At 35.1% G+C, this 25,134-nt stretch overlaps 1 protein-coding gene across 6 annotated transcripts in view; it reads right to left on the minus strand.

Moving 5' to 3' along the window:
- LOC101889915 (talin-1) overlaps window positions 1-15,766 on the minus strand; it is a 100,643-nt gene extending 84,877 nt beyond the window's left edge. For 2 of the 6 annotated variants that reach the window (XM_059119629.1, XM_059119628.1), the window contains exons 1-2: window positions 10,060-10,132; window positions 5,727-5,887 (exon numbers count right to left, since the gene is read on the minus strand). The gene's annotated coding sequence lies outside the window, so the exon portion shown is untranslated. Of the gene's footprint in view, window positions 1-5,726; window positions 5,888-10,059; window positions 10,144-15,660 lie in introns of those variants that run through there. The other 4 variants (XR_009341745.1, XM_005179214.4, XM_020035298.2 and 1 more) reach the window with 4 other exon arrangements.
- Between the last annotated feature and the right edge of the window lie 9,368 nt (window positions 15,767-25,134).

Here is a 25,134-nt window from a genome sequence, read left to right on the forward strand (position 1 = left end):
TTCGCCGGGAATAGGTCAAAATACCACAGAGCAACATGTGGACTGCGTGTGACGGCTTCATTGGCCGTTTGAAGGCCATGATTCCTGCCAAAGGTGATCAATTCGAACAAATCTAAACTTATTCTAAAATTGGATGCTTTTTCCGGCATTTTTTGATTTCATTTAATAAAATTTAAAAAAATATAAAAATTATGGCGTTTGGCTTTGTTGCAGTTTTTTTATCTCACCCTGTATTTGCATAATCCTTTAAATTTCTCTCAAAAATTAATACACCACCTCCCACCCCGCGATGTGTTTGCCGCCATAATATCCCCAACTGGAAAAAAAGGAATTAAAAATACACATATTTTTAATGACCAAATTTGTTCGTAATACGACGTATTCGAATACGACACATGTGTGAGTGTATAAACACAAAAGATAATTTATCTACAAAAAAGAACTTATATCTATTTATAGATTAAATTTATTGGAGAATACCTTATCAACACATAGCCATGGGCCACAAAAAATATGCTGTGCCTAAGAAAATACAAAGAACTTGAATGAAAACAAAAATCATATAAAAATTCCAGCGATAACTTGAGAATGTTTATGATTAGGAGGTAGGCATTTGCCATTAAAGTGCCTGTTTAAGATAGTCAGTCGGTGGTGTAAATTCCCCTCATAAAATGAGTTTAAATGGCTTAAAAGAAGATTGCAGTTCGGAGGACGAGGGACAAAAATGTCGTGTTGGGTAGGAATTTATATTTTGTTAGATGGGAAGGTATCAGCGACCCAAAAATACAAAAAAAAGTAAAAAATCGGTTAAGTTTGGCCGAACTTTTAATACCCTCAACCATTTGGCAGAAACTTGAAAATTTTCAAAAAAAAATCCAGAAAATACCTCACAGGTGAAAACCATTATACGCGGACTATATGAAGACGTGGACCTGCATACGCAACTTTAAGTAATGGGCTGTAGTACCCTTAAGGAACTTCAGATACGAAATTTGAAATAATTCCGGTGAATAATGCCGCTAAAATCATTAAAATACCAAATATCAGGAAATATCGCTATATGGGGGCTATACAAAGACATGGACCTGTATACGCAATTTGTAGTCATAGGCTGTAGTACCCATTTCGAGCTTCAAATACGAAATTTGAAAGAATTCCGGTAAAAAATGTCACTAAAATCTTTAAAATAGCGAATATCGAGGGGTACTCTTGGATGGGGGTTATGCGATATCGTAGACCAGGTATAGACAATTCTCTTCCAGGGTGTAAAATACTCAGAAGATACTCCTTGTGTAGAATTTCAGACAATTCCATTTAAAAATGTGACTGAAATTATTAAAATGCCGAATATCAGGAGGTATCGTTATATGCGGGCTATACGAAGATGTGGACCTGCATACGCAATTTATTGTCATAGGCTGTGGTACCCATTTCAAGCTTCAAATACGGAATTTGAAAGAATTCTGGTAAAAAAATGTCACTTAAATCATCGAAATAGCGATTATCGTGGGGTAATCTAGGAAGGGGAGGATATACGATATATCGTAGACCTGTATAGACAATTCTCTTCCAGGGGGGTAAAGTACTCAGAAGGAACTTCTTGTGTGGATTTTCAGACAATTCCATTTAAAAATTTGGCTGAAATTATTAAACGGCCAAATATTAGGAGGTATTGTTATATGGGGGCTATACGAAGATGTGGACCTGCATACGCAATTTATTGTCATAGGCTGTACTACCCATTTCGAGCTTCAAATACGGAATTTGAAAGAATTCCGGTAAAAAATGTCACTAAAATCATCAGAATAGAGATTATCGGGGGATACTCTTGTATGGGGGGCATATGCGATATCGTAGACCTGTATAGACGATTTTCTTCCAGGGGGTAAAGTACTCAGAAGAAACTCCTGGTGTAGAATTTCAGAAAATTCCATTTAAAAATGTGGCTGAAATCATCAAAATTGCGAATATCAGGAGGTATCGTTATATGGGGGATATACGATACCGTAGACTTATATGGACGATTTTCTTCCAGGGTGTAAAGTACTCAGAAGATACTCCTTGTGTAGAATTTCAGACAATTCCATTGAAAAATGTGGCTAAAATTATTAAACGGCCGAATATTAGGAGGTATCGTTCTATGGGGGCTATACAAAGACTTGGACCTGTAGACGCAATTTCTTGTCATAGGCTGTAGTACTCAAATACGAAATTTGAAAGAATTCTGGTAAAAAAATTTCATTCAAATCATCAAAATTCCGAATATCGGCAGGTACCGTTATATGGGGGATATGCGATATCGTAGATCTGTATAGAAAATTCTCTTCCAGGGGGATAAAGTAATCAGAAAGAACTTCTTGTGTGGATTTTCAGACAATTCCATTTAAAAATGAGGCTGTAATCATCAAAATGCCGAATATCGGCAGATACCCTTATATGGGGGATATACGATATCGTATACCTATATGGACGATTTTCTTCCAGGGGGTAAAGAATTCAGAAGGAACTTCTTGTGTGGATTTTCAAGCAATTCCATTTAAAAATGTGGCTGATATCATAAAAATGCCGAATATCGGCAGGTTCCGTTATATGGGGGATATGCGATATCGTAGACCTATATGGACGATTTTCTTCCTGGATGTCAAGTACTCAGAAGAAACTCCTTGTGTAGATTTTCAGAAAATTCCATTGAAAAATGTGGCTAAAATTATTAAAATGCCGAATATCAGGATACATACATAGACAATTTTTCGTTATAGGTTGTAGTAGCCATTAAGGGCTTTATATACGAAATTTCAAACAATTCCATAGACTTTATATGCTGATAAAGAGGCTCTCATATAGAGTATTCGATGAAATTGTTCTTTCTCTGCTTTCCTATTATTTCATATTTTGATATATGGACTTATGTAAATCACCTATTACTCACCCAAGGCGACTAATTCAATCATTGCAAGAAGAAAATACAAAATTGCCCACATAAATGAATAAATAAAAAAAATAAAATAAATCTGGATAGCAAAAAGGCAAACCTATAAACACTTCACCGCTGAGTAATACAATAATTTCTGGAATCCGATGATGACTCATCACTCGTCAGTCATAGCTTTTTTGTTGGCATTATCTCTTACAAGAATTGCTTTTGAATTGTGAAAATATTTATAAACAATAAGTAAATAAATCAAGCAAATGAAAACAAAAAACGAGTAAAAAGGCAGCCAAGTTCAACCGGGTCGAACTTGAAATAAGCTCCTCCATTTTGAAGGGACTTGAAAAATTTCCAAAAAAAACTCCATCGAAAAATACAGCACAAAGGAAAACCATCCAATTTTTGAAACAATTCCGGTAAAAAAAATGCCGCTAAAATCATTAAAATACCAAAACAAGGGAGGTGCCGTTATATGTGGACTATATGAAGACGGGACCTACATGGACAATTTTCCGTCATAGATTGTAGTATACCATCACGAGCTTTATACACAAAATTTGAAACAATTCCAGTCAAAATTTCGCTAAATCGTCAGAATATCGAATTTTGGGAGATCCCGTTATATGGGGGCTATTCGAAGACGTGGATCTGCATAAGTAAATTTTTGTCATAGGCTGTAGTACCGATTAGGATCTTCAGATACGAAAATTTTAAACAATTTCGGTAAATAATGTTGCTGATATTATCAAAATACCGAATATCGAAGGGGGCTATACGAAGACGTGGACCTGAATACCCAATTTTTTGTCATAGGCAGTAATACTGATTCCGCACTTCAAATACGAAATTTGAAATAAATGTCGGTAAAAAAAGTCGCTAATAAAATTTAAATACCGAATATCTGGAAGTACCATTGTATGGGGGCTACACGATATGGTGGACCTATATAGACAATTTTCCGTCATAGGCTGTATTACTTATTACAAACTTTGAATACGGAATTTTAGACAATTTTGGTAAAAAATGGATCGAAGATCATTAAAATACCGAATATAGGAGGTATTGTTATATGGGGAATATGCGATATCATGGACCTATATTGACAATTCTCTTCCATGGGGCATAGTACTCAGAAGGAACTCGATGATTAGGGGGCCATACCATATCGTGAATCTATATCAATACCTTTCTTTCAGGGGGTAAATTACTCAGAGGTAAAAATTCACAATCCTTGTGTAGAATTTCAGACAATTCCATTGAGAAATGTGGCTAAGATCATCAATATACCGAATATCGGGAGGTGCCGTTATATGGGGACTATACGATATCGTGGGACTATTTAGACAATTTCAGTGGAAAATGTGGCCAAAATCATCAAAAAAATACCGAATATCAGGAGGTATCGTTATATGGGGAATATATATATAGAGAAAACCAAATTCGGCAGTTCACCACTTTCGGCCAAGCGAAGCAACTCTTTAGCTCTTTTGAGTCTATTTTCTTTCAGTTGCGGTGTAAGTTCTTGCACCTTTTGGAATTTCAATGGCTTTACCACCCGAGGTCATTTTTCAATATTTGCCGAATGGAATATTGCGATATATTCAGCTCACGAGCCATTATTCGGCCACTACGACGCGGGGTTTCGATCATGTCGCTTCTTTACTTTTCGAATCATTTCTGCTGATGTTGCTGTTTTCTTTCGTCCACTTCCTTGACGACGGGCTATGCTACTGTAACGAGCGATGGCACGAGACACAAAATATTTATTCACATTTAAATGCTGGAGTGCTCTCACGATAGCCACTTGTGGTTTTCCAGCCAAATATAAAAAAATCACACTATCACGCTTAAATTCCATCACGAATAACTTTTTTTTTTTTGAAAATTCTCACCAAAATGCTTTTGTACGTTTGTAAACAATATAATGAGCTGTCACTGGAATAATTTTAGCTATCGGACGAGTGGCTTAGAAATGACAACAGTCTGAAGATGGTTGCAGTTTTTTCATCTCACACTCTATATACCCTTCATATTCTTTGTGGTAGAGGTTATGCCTAAAGTATGGCTAATCAGATAATACCAAAAAAATCTGTGTCCACACCTTGGTCAAGCGAACATTTGACTTATTGTGAGGTAAGCTATCCTCTAAATCTGTAAAATTTGATAGGTTTACTATTTAGGGACATATATTGAATATTTTTTGCAAGGAGTTAAATGAGCTAACGCTGAAACTCCGAAATGTCTAATTACAGCTGATTTGAAAGGAAATTGGATACAGGACTTCCAATAATATCAAAGATTTAAACAGATTGACATGGCTAATCGACAATTATTTAAAATTGTCGTTCTATTTTGTAACACCTCGAAATATTAGAATTCCAAGACAATCAGTTAGACAGTAACAATAGAACTCCATAGTATGACTCAGCGATAAAGACAGCTTGTCTTTAACATTCAAAAATAAATGTATTTTTTTTTTGGCAATTTTTTAAAAAATTAAATTTCAACAAAGTTAAAATTGCCATTGTTTAAAACGCAATTGTCTTCTACCTGATGATCATTGTCATGTTCGCTTCGTTTTTTTTTTTCTTGTGAATAAATCATTGCAAAAGCTAAACAAGTTCGTCATACAACATTGAAACATTTCCAAGAATATAAACAAAATCAACAATGTTTACAAAAAGTTATTAAAAAACAAAAAATGATGACCTAAAACAAAGAGGTAAAAAAAAACAAAAATAAAAAACAACAAAATAAAATAAAATATAAAAAATAATAATAATAAAATAATACTTACAAATAAAACAGTTCGTTCAGCGTTGTTCTGCAGTTGTTGCTGGATCTAGTCGTTTTGTTTTCGGGTATTCAGGTATTGGTAGTTTTTTTTTCTTTCTTTCTCACACTTTTTTTCTTATTTAGAAATAATACACAAAAATCACGAAATCATATACCAACAAACTTGAAATTGAAAATCGGAAGAAAAAAAAAAACACATTTTGAGAATTGAAAAAAAACACATTTTGAGAATTGAAAAAAAACAAAAAAAAAAACAAATTGAAATCAGCATATGTTTGTTGTTTTTGATTTTATGTTTTAGTATCTTGTATTCTCTAAAGCGGGGCGTTGAACATTTTGTAGAATCACACACAAAAGCGTAGAGCGGCGAAAAAAAACAAGATATTATCAAGACCGAAACGCGTATGCGAAAGATGAGGTAATTTTTGTGGCGTTTCTTCTATTCCCCAACAAAATTTATTATGTTATTTTTTTCAATGGCACTTTTTTTAATTAGAAATCTACACAAGTCTACAAAGTTTTAGGTGTCACAGAAGATGATGTAGAATAATTTAGGGGCACCTCAATTGGACATTTTAATTCATTTAATTTTATTAACATCTTCCAATAAAATATCTGTACAGTTTCTTAGCGAAAAAAAAAACAGAAGACCTTATTTTAGAGGAGGAAAATCCCACTGGAGATCTCCTCTGGAGATTGTAGAAGATCTGGAGATCTTTTCGTAGAAGATCTAGATATGTTTTCACAGAAGATTTTGAAATCTTCTAGCGGAAGATCGGGAGCTCTTTCATCAAAAATCCGGAGATCTTCTTTCAGAAGGTCGAGAGATTTTTCCTCAGAAGATCGGGGAGATTCTCACAAAATTCCTAAAGACCACTTCTCAGATCTAGAGATCTTCTCATAGAAGATCTGGAGATCTTCTCATAGAAGATCTGGAGATCTTCTCATAGAAGATCGGGAGATCTTCTCATAGAAGATCTGGAGATCTTCTCATAGAAGATCTGGATATCTTCTCATAGAAGATCTGGAGATTTTCTCTTACAAGATTTAGAGATTTTCTCATAGGAGATCGGGACATCTTTTCATAGAGGATCTAAAGATCTCTCATAGAAGATCTGAAGATCCTCTCACAGAAGATCTGGAGATCTTCTCACAGAAGAACTGGGAATATTCTCACAGAAGATCGGAGATCCTCTTATAGAAGATCTGGAGATCTTCTCATAGAAGTCCTGCAGATCTTCTCATAGAAGATCTGGAGATCTTCTCATGGAAGATCTGGAGATCTTCTCATAGAAGATCTGGATATCTTCTCATAGAAGATCTGGAGATTTTCTCATAGAAGATCTGGAGATCTTCTCATAGAAGATCTGGAGATCTTCTCATAGAAGATCGGGAGATCTTCTCATAGAAGATCTGGAGATCTTCTCATAGGAGATCTTCTCATAGAAGATCTGGATATCTTCTCATAGAAGATCTGGAGATTTTCTCTTACAAGATTTAGAGATTTTCTCATAGGAGATCGGGACATCTTTTCATAGAGGATCTAAAGATCTCTCATAGAAGATCTGAAGATCCTCTCACAGAAGATCTGGAGATCTTCTCACAGAAGAACTGGGAATATTCTCACAGAAGATCGGAGATCCTCTTATAGAAGATCTGGAGATCTTCTCATAGAAGTCCTGCAGATCTTCTCATAGAAGATCTGGAGATCTTCTCATGGAAGATCTGGAGATCTTCTCATAGAAGATCTGGATATCTTCTCATAGAAGATCTGGAGATTTTCTCATAGAAGATCTGGAGATCTTCTCATAGAAGATCTGGAGATCTTCTCATAGAAGATCTGGAGATCTTCTCATAGAAGATCTGGAGATCTTCTTATAGAAGATCTGGAGATCTTCTCATAGAAGATCTGGAGATCTTCTCATAGAAGATCTGGGGATCTTCTCATAGAATATCTGGGGATCTTCTCATAGAAGATCTGGAGATCTTCTCATAGAATATCTGGAGATCTTCTTATAGAAGATCTGGAGATCTTCTCATAGAAGATTTAGAGATCTTCTCATAGAAGATTTAGAGATCTTCTCACAGAAGATATAGAAATCTTCTTAAAGGAGATCCAGAGATCTTCTCCAAGAAGATCTACAAGATCGGGTGCTCTTTCCTCAGAAGATCTAGACATCTTCCCACAGAAGATCTGGTGATCTTCTCACAGAAGATCTGGTGATTTTTTCACAAAAGATCTAGAGATCTTCTCATAGAAGATCAGTAGATCTTCTCACAGAAGATCAGGAGATCTTCTCATAGAAGATCTGGAGATCTTCTCACAGAAGATCTGGAGATCTTCTCACAGAAGATCTGGAGATCTTTTAACAGAAGATCTGGAGATCTTCTAGCAGAGAATATGGGGATCTTCTAACAGAAGATCTGGAGATCTTCTAACAGAAGATCTGGAGATATTCTAACAGAAGATCTGGAAATCTTCTAGCAGAATATCTGGAGATCTTCTGACAGAATATCTTGAGATCTACTGACAGAAAATGTGGAGATCTCTTCACAGAGAAGATCTGGAGATCTTCTTATAGAAGATCTGGAGATCTTCTCATAGAAGATCTGGAGATCTTTTCATAGAAGATCTGGAGATCTTCTCATAGAAGATCTGGAGATCTTCTCATAGAAGATCTGGAGATCTTCTCATAGAAGATCTGAAGATCTTCTCATAGAATATGTGGAGATCTTCTCATAGAATATCTGGAGATCTTCTCATAGAAGCTCGGGAGATCTTCTCATAGAAGCTCGGGAGATCTAGTCGGGTTCGTCCCAGAATCAGGGTTTACATATCTGCCTCTGCAACAAAAATTTAAAAAAAAATCGAAGAGGTCTCACCAAACTAAGGTTGTTTCCCCGTTTTGTCTACTTCGTCCGGAACCAAATATTTGTAAACTTGTGTAGTTATGGATTTTTTCAAAACTGATGCTATTCATTGAAACGTTTGTTTTCTTTTCTAATTTATTATATATCTATATTTTTTAGCATGACTAATTTGAATATTTTTTTCCTGATTGTTGCTTTCTTTTTTGAATTTCACATTTGTTTATTTTTTTAATATTTTTTGCTTTTAAATCATTTGTTTTTTTTTTATAATTATTATATAACCTAAAAACAGGTTTTTTGGCAAGTTTGCTCTTCACTTTTTGCTATTTGTTTTTCTTTGTATAAATTTCAAATTATTAAAATGTTGATTTTTCAAATTCCATTCAAAAAAACCGGCCCATTTGCGTAGGGGTAGGAAGTTGGTTGGTTGATTGACTAGAAAAAAAAACTTGGTCATAGATCGAACAAGTTGCCAACATACGGTCGATTGTTGTTCAGTTTTCGGAATCTATGTAGGCATTATTGTTTGTTGTTTTTATTTATTATTATTTTTTTTTTTTTCAAATTAATTTCAACACTTGAGCCACGGTGCACAGTATTTGCTTGAGACCAAACGATTTCAAGTGGCAAGTTGTTGCATTGATCTTAGCAAAATGTGGCAAACACAACACCCACTATCAGAGTTGCTAGGTCTGTTTGCATCATAAGTAAAATATATATTTTTTTTCAATTGAATTTTATTTTTTTAAGATTTTTTTCCAAATTCTTTGGGGCCAGACAGCACCGAATAACGTAACAGCACCGTACACATCACATCATCGCCACAAAAACAAACGAAGCAACAATAACAACAAACAAACATCGTCGTCGTCGCCGCCATCGTAATCGAAAATCCATATGTTGCTCGTATTTATTAACAAGGCAAACACCACGCACGTAAAAACACATTTGGACGCGTTAGAACACGGTTAGATTTGTATTTATGCTTTTAACGGTGAGGATAATGGTGAATGAAGAGTGGCCATCAACACCACCGGCAAACTGAGTTTTGTTCTCTTTTTGGGGGGTGGGGGTGGTAGGCAAGCAGGCAGACAAGGTGGTAAAACAGGAAAGATTATCGTCCATAGAAATCCGTAACATAAACACCTTAAACGCCCTTCCGTTCGGTGTGAGTAACCAAAAAAGCACAATTACCCCCCACCATTGCCTTTTCCAACCAACAACAATCATCAGCCCCCACACATGTTTACTCAGAAATACACACACACATGCACTCGTTATGGCTATTTTTGTTTTGTTATAGCAATTAATTTTTATTTTTTGTTTTCTGATTCGAACAAACACAACAACAACACTGCAACACTATTGCTTATTCATTTTTTCCCCTCGATATCATCATCACCGTCATCATCGTCACCACCCGAAGCGTAATATTATGATTTTTTCCGCTAATTTTTACTTACGAGTACCTTAAGTGGCAGACTACACAAACTAACTGAATCAACAGTGTGCTAACAGTCAGCGCTAAGCGAAAAAGAGCCCCAAATGTTTAGTCGCGGGGGCTCTCCCTACATAGGCGAGCCGAACACGCACACACACACACCAAAGTGGAGAATAAGTTATCGGGCAAGAAGAGAGTGTTCTCAGAATCTCTGTGGTGTCCACATGAAAAGAAACGTAACAGAGCCACTAGACTCTCCAAAACAAAACTATTCTCTAGAAATTAACTAATTATTATTTTCCCTATCTAGGGATTTTTTTCTCCCCTTATGATCGAGGAAAATAGGAAAGAAACGATTTCCAATAGAAGATAATTAACAATATATTCCATCTTTTCATCTAGTTCCCCATGAAACAAAAAAGAAGAAACGATTTTCAATAGAAAAAGAATTAACAATATATTCCAGTTCTTCATTTAATTCTCCACGAAAAAAAAAACAGCACAGATTTATCCTCTATCTTTAAAACTCTCACAGAATGAAAAAGATTTGTTGTTGCCTGAATAAACAAATCGAGCATAATTTATCGACCACCAACACGATAACATTGATTATACTCCGTTATGATTCCCCCCAAATTGAAAGGAAACAAAACAAAAGAACGGAAGCTCTCTCTCCCCTTTTTAAGATTCTCCACGAAAAAAAAAACAAATTCTATACTCTCCCACAATCGGCTCTATTCCCCTCCCCAAACAAAAGAAACATAACAGAACACCCATCATTCTCCGACTCTCTATTATGTTTCCCCCCAACACACAAGACATATAACAGAGCACACAAAGGGGGTCTCCCTCTCCACTGCTTTTAAATATTCTCCCCAATAAAAGGCAAAATTTATTGATTGCCACCTAATTTGTTACTCTCCTCTGTTAATTACTCTCAATGGATCTCACATACAGCATAAATTGTGGTCTCTGTTAACCAGGAGAAACAGCAGCAGCAGCAACAACAATAACAGCAATGACTGTGAATCTCATAACAAGATCATTTGATGGAGCAAGTCAGCAATTGGAGCATTAAATAAGAAGCAACAAAAACAAAACACACCAACACACATTTATACATGTAGAGAACCAAAATGTATGGATGGGGGGAGCACTAACATGATGAGCATCAACAACAAAGTATGAGATAATATCGCAAATTGAACACCCGAAAAGAAGGGTGGAAAAGAAAAAACGAAAGAACAATAGGCATAAACATAAAATGATTTATTTAAATTTAATAGAATATTTTTTGCATAGATCACGAGCCACTGGGAACGAGTGACCTGTGGGCAAAAATTGTGAAGAAAAAATTAATTGAAATTGGCTCTATTTTGAGACTTGTGAAGAGAAGATACAACAAGAAAATGCCCTTGAGCAGGGTGATTTATAGATTCGTAGTTGAAGGTGTCAGGTTAAGTCAAATGACTAGGAAACAGGTATTTCTATCAATGTTCTAACTAACTTAGGGGGGAAAATGAAGAGATTTAAAATCAAATGGAAATTTCAAAGGTCAATTGGGAGCTTGAAGATAAAACAGTGTCAAGTGCTTAAATTAAGAAAATACCTTAAAATCATTAAAAAAAATATTTCTACCAAAAAATTCTTCGGTTACCACCGTCACAAAGAGTCGAAAAGTAAAGAAGCGACTTGATCGAAACCCGCGTCGCAGTGGCCGAAAAATGGCTCGTGAGCTGAACATATCCATTCGGCAAATATTGAAAAATGAACTCCGGGTAAAGCCATTGAAATTCCAAAAAGTGCAAGAACTTACAGCGCAACAGAAAGAAAATACACTCAAAAGAGATAAAGAGTTGCTTCGCTTGGCCGAAAGTGGTGAACTGCCTAATTTGGGTTTCTCCAAAGAGGTCAGCTGAAAATGTACATCTTCGGTTGGCCAACTGAACTCAAGCGCCGGCCATGGTAATGGTGTGGGCCGCCATAACAGCCGATGGTCGCTTTCCCCCCGTATAATCGACCGTGGCATCAGAATAAATGCCGAATATTACCGCGAAAATATTCTGGAGGTTGTATTAAAGCCTTGGGCATGCAATCATTTTGGCCGCAGATCTTGGACATTCCAACAGGACTCTGCACGCGCCACCCAAGAATGGTTACAAAATGAGGTTCCTCGCTTCATTTCCAGCGCACAATGGCCACCAAAACCTCCGGATACCAATCCGTTGGACTATTGTGTCTGGAGTATTTTGGAATGCAAAGTTGGCACTAAAAATACCAAAGTGTCGATCACCTCAAGCAAGCACCCTGCCGGGAATGGACCAAAACACCGCAGAGCAACATTCGAGCAGCCTGTGACCGTGTTTCATTGGCCGTTTGAAGGCCATAATTCGTGCCAAAGGTGACCAATTCGAACAAATCTAAACTTATTCTAAAATTTGATGCTATTTCCGACATTTTTAGCTTTCATTGAATATAATTTAAAAAATGCTCCTTCAATTCGGCATTCATTTCTTTACTGAGGGCAAAATCTCGGAGAGGGATGAAGAAGATTGTCAAAGATTTTTCCTGGAGAAAAAACACCTCCAAAAGTCATTCTGTAAATAAACAAAGTGTCGGTATATTACGAACCCCTTTAGATCTATTACATATAATATACCTATATTTAATGTCAATCCAAAGGTGAACTCCATTTAGTCATAAATAATCCACCTTCAGGAGATAGACAATTCTCAAATGTTCAGTTCAAATAAGTAACAAAGCTGTAAGTTCGGCCGGGCTGAACTTTGAACGAATTAGGAAATTTTCAAAAAAAAAAAAATAAAATAAAATCCTTTAAAAATTCTGTTAAAATCTTAAAAATATCGAATGTAGGGAGGTACCATTATATGGGGCTATACGAAGACGTAGACCTGCACAGATAATTTTCTGCCATAGGCTGTAGTATCGAGTACGAAGTTCAAATACCAAATTTGAAACAATTCCGGTGAATAATGTCGCTTAAGTCATCAAAATACTGAATATCGGGAGGTACCATTAAATGGGAGCTATACGAAGACGTGGACCTGCACAGACAATTTTCCACCTTAGGCTGTAGTATCCATTACGAACTTCAAATACCAAATTTGAAACAATTCCGGCGAATAATGTCGCTAAAATCATCAAAATATCGAATATCGGAAGGTACCGTTATATGGGGGCAATACGTAGACGTGGACCTGCACAGACAATTTTCTGTCATAGGCTGTAATATCCATTACGAACTTCAAATACCAAAATCGAAACAATTCCGGTGAATAATGTCGATAAAATCATCAAAATACCGAATATCGGGAGGTACCGTTATATGAGGGCTATACGAAGACGTGAAGCTGCACAGACAATTTTCTATCTTCGGCTGTAATATCCATTACGAACTTCAAATACCAAATTTGAAACAATTCCGGTGAATAATGTCGATAAAATCATCAAAATACCGAATATCGGGAGGTACCGTTATATGAGGGCTATACGAAGACGTGGACCTACATGACCCATTTTCAATACCAAAAGTCCTGCAGTCATAATATACATTTGAGTAAAATTTTATTAACCTACTTCATTTCGTTCGGAAGCCAGGGGGATTTCCACGGACGGACGGACCGATGGACGGACATCACTATATCGACATCGAATTTTATGCTAATACTTTGTGGGGTCTAAAATGTATATTTCGTGGTGTTACAAACGGAATGTCAAACTTAATATACCCTCCGTTATATGGTGGAGGTAAAAAATCTACAAATGTATGATCCCTTTGTCTACCAATTGCCCAGAACATCTTCATTGGTTTTGAGACACCATAGGTGAACCCGCTTTACTGAAATGTTATGAAGACATTTAATCCCCCTAATGGTTTGCATTCACGAACCGGCAATGTCGATAGATGTGTTTTTGTTACAAGCCAATAAAATTTCCAAGTGTATATGGCGGGGCAAAACCATTTCCATCAACTTAAAACTAACACCTATCCACACCAAATGAGACTGGCGTCAACAATTGAAAATTTCATTTCCAACCAAAGATGACCACCAGTGGTGTTTTCGTTTTTTTTAATCACATTTGCAGAAATCCATTCTGCTTGCTATGTTTGGTGGTTCCTACCCATAAATTCTTGGGCAGGGCAATTTCCAATTACAAATCAAAATGGTTATCAACATTAACCTTTTTAACGTAGCCACCACACTATTAACACCTTTGGGCAATTTGCCAATCAATCATAAAAGTTGAGTCGTCGCCGGCGATCAATTTGCATTTACTATCGCTTTTCATATTGGCAGGCGACCATATATTGGAGAAGTGCATGGAATGTGCAATTTTGCATGTGACCATAAAACTATATGGCTGGACACTGGACTGGAGGTGGCAAAAGAAAGCAAAATTTGGGAGGCCTTGGTCAAAAATGAAGCAATTCCATGGCAGAATTAGGCATTTTTGAGACACAAATCATAAATATTTTTAATTGGAGGGTCTATTTCCATGCCCTTGTCGTCTTCCTTGCTTTCCGATTGCCTGGTTTATTAATTAAACCGATCCATACACCCTCCCAAACCATGGAGACAACAGTTGCTGCTGGTGTGATTTGCATGAAAATGACACTGATGAAAAACACTTCTTCCCGCGCCTTGATTACCATAGCAGCCAACAGCAGTGGGGCCGGTAGGTTTGCCTTTGTTGTCACATTGCCCCGCCGTAGTTATTGCCGTATCTGTTTTGAAGTTGGTTTCCTTTTTGTTGGCGTTTTTTGCATATAATGTGTGTAAATTATGGATATTGTCGCCATTAGGTGGCGTCAACGGAACGCTGGTGGTGGTGAGTGACTCCCTCACAATGTGATATGTCCGTTTTTTTGTTGCTATTTGTGTGCTATCGCATGCTTTGTTTTAGCAAGAACAAGGCAGACAGACAAGGAACATACGCCCTTTAGCCATTCTTCATCATATCTACATATATTTGTACACTCATCATGAACATTTTTTGTTTAATCACTTTTTGCCTTATTTTGCTTAATTTCGAATTAGCGATTTTGTCACGGCCAAACCTTATGCTTTAAAATTTGTTTAGGTAATAATGGTGATGGTGGTGGTTTCTTTGGAGGTGTAAATTGATTTGAACAATTTTGCAAATGCCTGGTCAATCGCTCACTCAACACACACACACACCTCACCCTTATTTGTTGGGCAAATAAATGCATGCATGCCTAACCTTAGACTTCTGTTTCGTTTTGTTCTTGTTCCCGTTATTGGTGCAAAAAAAATTACTTGGAATCAAACAATCAATTTTTATAATCTTTTAATTTATCTGCAATTTACGATAAAGAATATCGACATATTTTTTTCGTTTTCTTATTTGCCACTTTATTTTTGTTGCTGTTTCTTTAATGATTTATTCATGCGGGCGGGACGATAATTCTCATCGTTTATTTCATTTCTTACACACAGCGAAAAGCAACAACTAACAACACACAACACAACTGTCAATGCAGGTGAAAATGTTTCCTTTGATTTCTTGTTGTTTTTCACATTTAAATCGTATAATTTCATATTGCCTTTATTGTTGTTGTATCGAAGAATTACAAACTCACTTTTTTATTTAAATAACACACAATTTTGTCATTTAAATTACTTAATTATTTTGGTGGGGACACAAAAACACTTTTCAAAGAACTTCGTCATTTGTAGGCAACTAAGGCAAAAATAGTTGGCAACGCCATATTCATATTTGAGAGAAAAACAAAGAGGCGATAGTTAAGAAAGAGAAAAAAGATGTGTATTTTGCCTCTCTCCCTCATGCCTTCATATTTGCCAATCACCGGGTGAGTCATTGGTTTTCTGTGACAAAAAACCAGACAGGGTGTTGCAATCATTTGTGAAGATACTTTAATTAATATCTACTTTGTGGGGGAAATATTTAAAAAATACAATTAATTTGAAAAAATAAAATAAGAAATATAATAGAGTATTTTTCTAAGCCAAAAGCATGGATTTTTTTTAAGAATATTTTTTATATATTTTTAGGACATATTTTGCAAAGAATTTCCAAAGGCGTTTTTGAAAAATATATTTTTAAGGGATAACCAAAGTGATTTTTTTAAGAATATCTTTAAAATGGGAAAACCGTGACTGTGTCAAGCATACTTTTCGAAACATCTAAACGGGGATTTTAAGGAATATTTAAAAAAGAAAACATTACACCCTAAATTAACCCCATAATTGACGCTTTAATCGTCAAGAGTTAATTTTTTACTGAATATTTTTTTTTTAACTTGTATATTTAAAAGTTTTTTCCCCCAAACGTGGATCTTAAAAACAAAAAATTCCAAACGTAGATTTTTTCAAAACGCGGATTTTTTGAAGATTATGTAATGTGATGGTTATATCCAAATATATAACCGTCATATCATATCATGCCGTTGGGCGCCAAAGCATTTTATAACAAACAATTCATAATTAATTTTCCAAAAAAAAAAATTGTTGGTCGCCACTATATTTCAAGTTTACTTTGCACTTTTATTATTATTTTTTTTTTTTTTTTGAAACTGGGATCATAAGGCTTTGCAAAAATATATCCTCATTCGTTGGGTGCCACAACGTTATATAAATTCTCTTTTAAGACAAGAAAGAAAATCATCGGAATTGTCACATCCATTTTGAAATGCATTTCCTAAGAATTATTTAAACTCATCGATGATACCAAAACAAAAAAATATTCACGTCGTTGATGACTTGACTTGCAAAAGTGCATGGATTTTGTGGTTATCTCTCACGAGAAATTTGTAAATTAGTGGCGCCCAACGGCAAGGATGGCGAAGAACAGAATTGACGGTGTTGATGAATCTCTTGGTTCTGTTAGAAAAGAATTTTGTATGTGGCGCCCAACGAATATATGTCCGTTGGGCGCACAGAAAGAGAGAGGGTATCCATCCGACCATCCAACTCTCGAAGGGAGTATCCGATTTGATCCAACCTTGGTACATTGAGATATTATTATCAAACTTAGATCGAGTTCGGAGATGGACAATATCGGTCCTTCTGGTACTTCCCCCATAAAAGGTAGTACTTTTTAAAGAAAATATTTTAAAGCACAGAAAGAGAGAGGATACTCCGATTTTGCTCCAACTTTGCATATCCTAATATTTGCATCACTCCATCCAGTACCTCCCCCACAAAGGGTTGATATTTGGAATAATTATAACTCTTATAAAATGTGAAATAGGAGTCCGACTGTCTTCAAACTTCACACATTCTAATATTTTTACCAGAACAAGATCTGATGTAAAGATGGGCTATATCGGTCTACTCCTTCTGGTACCTCCCCCACAAAAGGGTCAAAATGTTGAATATCCGTGAAGATCATAGAACAGGAAATTAACATCCGATTCCATTCAGACTTGGTACATCTCAATATTTATATCAACACAAGATCTGCCATAAAGATGGTAGATATAGGAAAATTTCTTCTGGTACCTCCCCCACAAAAAATCAAAATTTTGAAAAACCAAAACGATTATAAAATCCAAAAAAACATCAAACCCTCTTCAGATTTCACACATGCCATTATTTATATTAACACAAGATCTACTGTGAAGATGGGATATAACGGTCCACTCCTTCTGGTACCTCCCCCACAAAGGGTCGAAATTTGGAATAATTACAACTTTTATAAAATGTGAAATAGGAGTTCGACTATCTTCAAATTTCACACATTTTTATATTTTTATTTTATATTTTTATATCGAACCACTCCTTCTGGTACCTCCCCCACAACGGGTCGAAATTTTGAATATTTATATCTCTCATAAAACGCGAACTAAGCATTGGACTCTCTTCAAATTATACACCTCACAATATTTTTATTAACACAAGCTCTGGTGTGAAAATGGGATATATTGGACCACTCCTTCTGATACCTCCCCCACAAAGGGTCGAAATTTGGAATAATTATAAGTCTTATAAAATGGGAAATAGGAGTCCGACTGTCTTCAAATTTCACACATTTCAATAGTTCTACCTAAGCAAGATGTGTTGTAAAGATGGAATATATTGGATCACTCCTTGGGGTACCTTCCCCACAAAGGGTCAACATTTTGAATAACTTTATCTCTACAAAAAAATCGATTTAAGCTTCCGATTTTTTTCCAAATTCACAAATCTCAGTATTTTTATTAACACAAGATCTGTTGTAAATATGGTATATATCGGACCCCTCATTCTGGTATCTCCCCCACAAATTATACGAATGGGTCAAAGTTGGGAATGGATTTTTAATTTTTTTTTTTTTTTTTTTTTTTTGAGAATATTTTCCAATGTTAAAATCTTTTGATTTATTGATCTAAGATATTCATATATTCTTAAAGTTATTCGAAGAGATATAATACCATGATATGCATGCATGAACACCCCCCTCATCTGCCCCCCCTCCCCCCCCCATGTTAATGTGAATATTTATGTGATTTTTGTTTTTATATTTCATTTTTATTTTTTTGATTAATAGTTTGTGATAAAATCCCATAAACTTGTCAAGTTTTGTTGTTGTTGTTGCTTCGAAGAAACAAAATTTGTCGAATAACAACAGCAACCCCTCAGCTGCCTTGGCTGGCTACTATTTTTTTTTTTTTTGATGGTCTTAAAGGAAAGCACACCCTTGCGTTTCATACAAATTTTTTTCCAACGGATTTGACAAATTTATAACTGTTTTCCTTTCCCCCTCCTCCCCTTCATACTTCCAGCAAATATCGGGGAAAAAGAAAACAAGGGAAACAGCAAAAAATTTTGCAAACGATCATCATTTCCGCTAAAAGTTTGTTGTTTTTTTTTCATCTCTTCCTTTGGAAAATCCTTGGCCACCCAAGAAAGCAATGATTCGCCAAAACCCCCTCAAGAACATATTTGTCGCAATAACAGCAGCAGACAAAACAACAAAAACAAAGCCATGTGATGACAATCTCCAAGAAAATATGGTAGATACAAATAATGGATGAATAGATATTCATGCCAGCCATGGGTGGGAAGGATGTGATGACGCCAAGGCAGCACAAGAACTCAAACACCCATCAAAATTTATGGCAGTAAAAAAAAAGAAAACTTTGGCCATATCTCGGAATGAAAATCTAGAATTTTGACAAAAAAGAAAATTAAAGTTGAACAAATCGCCAAAAAAGTTGTAAAGCAAATTTTTCTATTCAAAGCTATGCCGGACTTAGTCAGGCTTGCCTGACATGTGGGCAGTCATGTCAATTTTTTTGAGACCCCCAATGACTGGGACAAAGTTGGTGTCATTGGTGGAATATTTCACAAAGTATTGGAGGAGGGGAATCCATGATTAATGCAAGGGTTGGGAAGGTGGGGGGTGGGTATACTTGATAGAATTATAAAGAAAATCAATAGCTTATTTAAGTTGTCGTAGCTTTGTTTCGGCTTCGTGTCTGTTTTGCCAACAAAAACAAACTGACTTAGTCATGGTCTCGGTATTGAGGGCGAATGGCTTGGAGGAAGGAAGAAAGGCAAGAAGTCTTTCTGAGAAGAGAAAAATAAGCAAATCGCATTATTCAAAGAAGGGACAGTGTTTCCAACCCAGTTAAGGAGTTATGGCCATTTTAAAATACCCTATTTTTCCTTTTTCAATAACTGACTACAAAAACATGCTAAAAAACCCGAAATGTCAATATTTAAGGAGTTGTGGGCATTTTAAAATACCCTATTTTTCCTCTTTCAATAACTGACTACAAAAACATGCTAAAAACCCCGAAATGTCTATATTTAAGGAGTTATGGCCATTTTAAAATACCCTATTTTACATTCTTAAATAACTGAATGAAAAACAGAGTAAAAACACCGAAATGTCAATATTTAAGGGGTTATGGCCATTTTAAAATACCCTATTTTTCCTCTTTCAATAACTAAACGAAAAAACATGCTAAAACCCCCCGAAATGTCAATATTTAAGGAGTTATGGCCATTTTAAAATACCCTATTTTTCATTCTTAAATAACTCAATGAAAGAACATGCTAAAAACCCCGAAATGTCAATATTTAAGAAGTTATAATAAAGTCAGAATAAATGCCGAATATTATCGCGAAAATATTCTGGAGGGTGTATTTAAGCCTTGGGCACGCAAACATTTTGGCTGCAGACCTTGGACAATCCAACAGGACTCGCATCGCACTCAGCACTCGCCATCCAAGAATGGTTAAAAAATGAGGATCTTCGCACAATGGCCACCAAAATCTCCGGGATACCAATCCGCTGGACTATTGTGCCCGGAGTCTTTTTGGAAAGTAAGGTTGGCACTAAAAAATACCATGGTGTCGATTACCTCAAGCAAGCACTTCGTCTGGAATGGGCCAAAATACCACAGAACAGCATTCCGGCAGCATGTTACGGTTTCATTGGCCGTTTGTAGGCCATAATTCGTGCCAAAGGTGACCTATTCGAACAAATCTAAACTTATTCTAAAATTTAATGATATTTCCGACATTTTTATACCCTACACCACAAGGTGGTCAGGGTATTATGTCTTTGTGCATTTGTTTGTAACAGGCAAAAGGAAACGAGATAGACCCATAGTTCCTTTTGATGATCTGCAAAGAATCACATTCTGAGTCGATTTATGCATGTCCGTCCGTCCGTCTGTCCATGTATTTTTGTAAACAAAGTACAGTTCGCATTTATTGCCCTATCCAGATGAAATTTTACACAAATCTTTTGTTTTGGCCCAAGGACGAACCCTATTGAAATCGGAGATAATCGGTCAAAATTTAGATATAGCTTCCATATATATCTTCGTCCGATTTGCACCAAACGTGTAATATCAGCCCAAATAGTATGGAATTTTGCACCTACGATCAGATTGGACCTGAAAATAAGTATGCCAAATTTGGTGAAGATCGGTTCAGATATAGCTATAGCTCCCATATATACTGTTCATCCGATTTGTTATTTTTGTCCTCCGCAGCCGTAATATGCACTCCATAACAACGATATTCAGGGAAATATATCAAATACAGCTCATAAATATCTTTGCCAAATTTTATCGAGATCGGTTCCGATTTGGATATAGCTCCCATATATATTTTTATCCGATATTTAGTCCTTCGAATCATATAATCATAGCGTGTATGATTGAATTCTCCCATAAAAACATTTAATTGTTATGCGGAGCTTTACTAAATTAGCAAAGTGGTGTGGGGGTATCATAAAGTCGACCCCGCCCGGCTTTAAGACTTTCTTTACTGGTTTGATTTTATTCAATGAAATTTAGAAACAAAAATGTAAAAATAATGGCATTTGACTTTGTTGGAGGATTTTTTTCTCACCCTGTAAGTGATATAATTCCCCCATAAACACTGTTCCAAGGTCTTGGCGATGCTAGAAAATATGAAGACGCATAAAAACAATGACAAATCCACTCGCTTGGATAGAGAAGATGAATATCGACTCGGAATGACATTAAAGAAGACATAAAAATAAAATTGAATTAATATCAATCGGACGCCTGTCGTTAACTTCCGCAACAACAACGAAAAGAGCAATGCATTCAAGCGCAACTCCAGTCGATATCCTTTCACATGACGTTTCGATGTTGGCCATTGGCGGAAGTGAGCAGTGAAAGCATGAATATCCAAATACAACATACATGTGAATCCGCCATGCATCACTCCACACGGAGAGGACAGCCTCCCTTCTGGCCCTCCCACCAATACGAATTTGGTAATGAATATGAAGTGATGGGAATCGATATGACTAAATCTCGACGAAGGCAATTCAAACAAATCGACAAGAAATATTATTTTCTAAGCGTTACAAAATTACTTTAACAAATAAGCGTGGCGAAAGGAATCGCTTCCATTCCCTGGCTGACTGGGTGGGTGGGTTGTTGGCTGGCGAACGTTTGTCTTGCGTTATGCTTGAATGTAATGTTTTGGAAACAACTCAAAATCATCGTCATTATGGGAAAGGATGGGATTCAAGTGTTGTTGTGACTTTGCCTTTTCTCACTGCCATTAGTTTTTGTTGTTGTTGTTGTCGTTGTGGCGATAACCATAAATCTATGTTTTCGCACAAACATTAGGGGGTTGTCTTGTCTTCTCTTGTCTTGTCTCTGCCTCAATGTTGTGATATTTTACAAAACACACACACTCACACTCTCATCTCTCTTTCCCACCATGGTGTCTCATCATGTGAGTGATATGCTTTTGATTTTTCCCCGGCAGCGACTTTTCCGCATTTCCACTGTGTATGTGTGTTTTGGGTTAGCTGGAGTCAGATATTTTTTTGTTTTTTAGTTCCGGTACTTTAAGATTTTGGCCATGGTCAAAGATTTATGGTTGTAAATGGAAACTCAAATCCTGCTCTCACACACACTCGCACACACACGATGACTCAAATTGCATTAACTGTTCCCTTGGGGTGTGCAAAGTGACCAGTCAGTCAGCCAGCCAGCCGAACCGACCAACGTTCTAATTATGTCCTTTTCCGTTTTCCATCATCACAGCCCAGCTGAAAATTTCCCCGCCAGCTAGAGCTGAGATAATTTGGGCTTTTTCTTTCTAATTTAATGAAGGCAAAATTGATTTATTTTTTTGGAAAACTAAAACTAACAAAAAAGGAAGGCTTCCTTTTTTTCGTAGAAAAATCTGGCTAATTTCAGTTGGGCGTAAACCCTTTTCTTGGCGGCATTAGTTTTCCATTGAAAAGATTTATTTCCCCAGGATGATAGTTAGTTGTCCACACACTATCATATGTCAAAAGCCCAGGCCGGATTTGTTGCAATAAAATTTATTGTTATTTTATTAGCATTAATTAGATATTCAGAGAGAATAAAAAAACAATTTAAAAAATAGCTGATTATTGAAAAATCTACAATTGTACCTTTAAAAAATATTAAAAAAAAAATCCAGGATTGGTCCTGAAAAATGTAAAAAAATGCAGGAATCGTTCTTTAAAAAATTAAAAAAAAAAATCCAGAATTCGTCGTTTGAAAAATATTTAAAAAATCCATGATCGCTTCTTAAAAATATATATAAATATTAATCCTTTTAAAAATATTTAAAAAATCCACGATTGGTCCACTAAAGAAAAATCCTTAAAAAAATCCACGATTTGTCCTTAAAAATATTTAAAAAATCCACAATTGGTCCACTAAAAAAAAAATTTTAAAAATCGATGATCGCTTCTTAAAAAATATATATAAATATTTGTCCTTTATAAAATATTTAAAAAAATCGACGATTGGTCCACTAAAGAAAAATCCTTAAAAAATCCACGATTGGTCCTTTAAAAAATATATTTAAAAAATCAATGATCGTTTCTTAAAAAAATATAAAAATATTATTCCCTTAAAAATATTTAAAAAATCCACGATTGGTCAACTAAAGAAAAATCCTTAAAAAATCGAGGATTGGTTCCTTGAAGAATTTTCTTAAAGAATCCACGATTGGTCCTTTGAAGAAATTTTTTTTAAAGAATCCACGATTGGTTCTTTAAAGAAAATTCTTTAAAAATATCCACTATTGGTCCTTTAAAGAAAATTCAGTAAAAAAATTACAGTCGGTCCTTTAATAAAAATTCGGTAAAAAATTCACAGTCGGTCCTTTAAAGAAAATTCGGTAAAAAATCACAGTCGGTCCTTTAAAAAAAATTCGGTAAATAAAATTCACAGTCGGTCCTTTAAAGAAAATTCGGTAAAAAAAATCACAGTCGGTCCTTTAAAGAAAATTCGGTAAAAAAAATCACAGTCGGTCCTTTAAAGAAAATTCGGTAAAAAATTCACAGTCGGTCCTTTAAAGACAATTCGGTAAACAAAATTCGCAGTCGGTCCTTTAAAGAAAATTCTTTAAAAAATCTACGATTGGTCCTTTGAAAAATATTTTAAAAAATCCACGATTGGTCCTTTGAAAAATATTTAAAAAATCCACGATTGGTTCTTAAAAGAAAATTCTTTAAAAATATTCACGATTGGTTCTTTAAAGAAAAATCTTTAAAAAGATCCACGATTGGTTATTTAAAAAATATTAAAAAAGTCCACTATTATCCCTTAAAAAATATTAAAATTAAAATCCGCGAATGGTCCTTTAAAATATATTTAAAAAAATCCACGATTGGTCCTTCAAAAAAATATTAAAATTAAAATCCGGGAATGGTCCTTTAAAAAATATCGAAAAAATCCACGATTGGTCCTTTAAAAAAATATATTTAAAAATCCACGATTGGTCCTTAAAAGAAAATTCTTTAAAAAATCCACGATTAGTCCTTTAAAGAAAATTCTTTAAAATTTCCACGATTGGTCTTTTAAAGAAAATATTTTAAAAAATCCACGATTGGTCCTTTAAAGAAAATTCTTTAAAAAAATCTACGATTGATCCTTTAAAGAAAATTCTTCAAAAATCCACGATCCTTTAAAAAATATTTTAAACAATCCACGATCCTTTAAAAAATATTTTAAACAATCCACGATCCTTTAAAAAATATTTAAAAAAATTCACGATTGGTCCTTTGAAAAATATTTAAAAAATTCACGGTTGATCCTTTAAACAAAATTCTTTAAAAAATCCACGATTGGACCTTAATAGAAAATTCTTTAAAAAAATCCACGATTGGTCCTTTAAAGAAAATTCTTTAAAAATCCACGATCCTTTAAAAAATATTTTAAACAATCCACGATTGGTCCTTTAAAAAATATTTTAAACAATCCACGATTGGTCCTTTAAAAAATATCAAAAAAATCCACGATTGGTTGTTCAAAAAAATGTTTTAAAAATTCCACGATTGGTCTTTTAAAGAAAATTCTTTAAAAAAATCCACGATTGGTCCTTTAAAGAAAATTCTTTAAAAAATCCACGATCCTTTAAAAATTTTTTAAAAAATCCACTATTGTTTCTTCGAAAAATATTTTAAAAAATCCACGATTGGTCCTTTGAAAAGTATTTTAAAAAATACACTATTAATTTAAAAAAAATATATTTTAAAAAACCCACGATTGGAACTTAAAAAAATCCACGATTGGTCCTTTAAAAAATATTAAACAAAAATTCACGATTGGTCCTTTAAAAACTTTAAA

The sequence above is a fragment of the Musca domestica genome, unplaced genomic scaffold (assembly GCF_030504385.1).
Source record: "Musca domestica strain aabys unplaced genomic scaffold, Musca_domestica.polishedcontigs.V.1.1 15, whole genome shotgun sequence".
NCBI lineage: Eukaryota > Metazoa > Arthropoda > Insecta > Diptera > Muscidae > Musca > Musca domestica.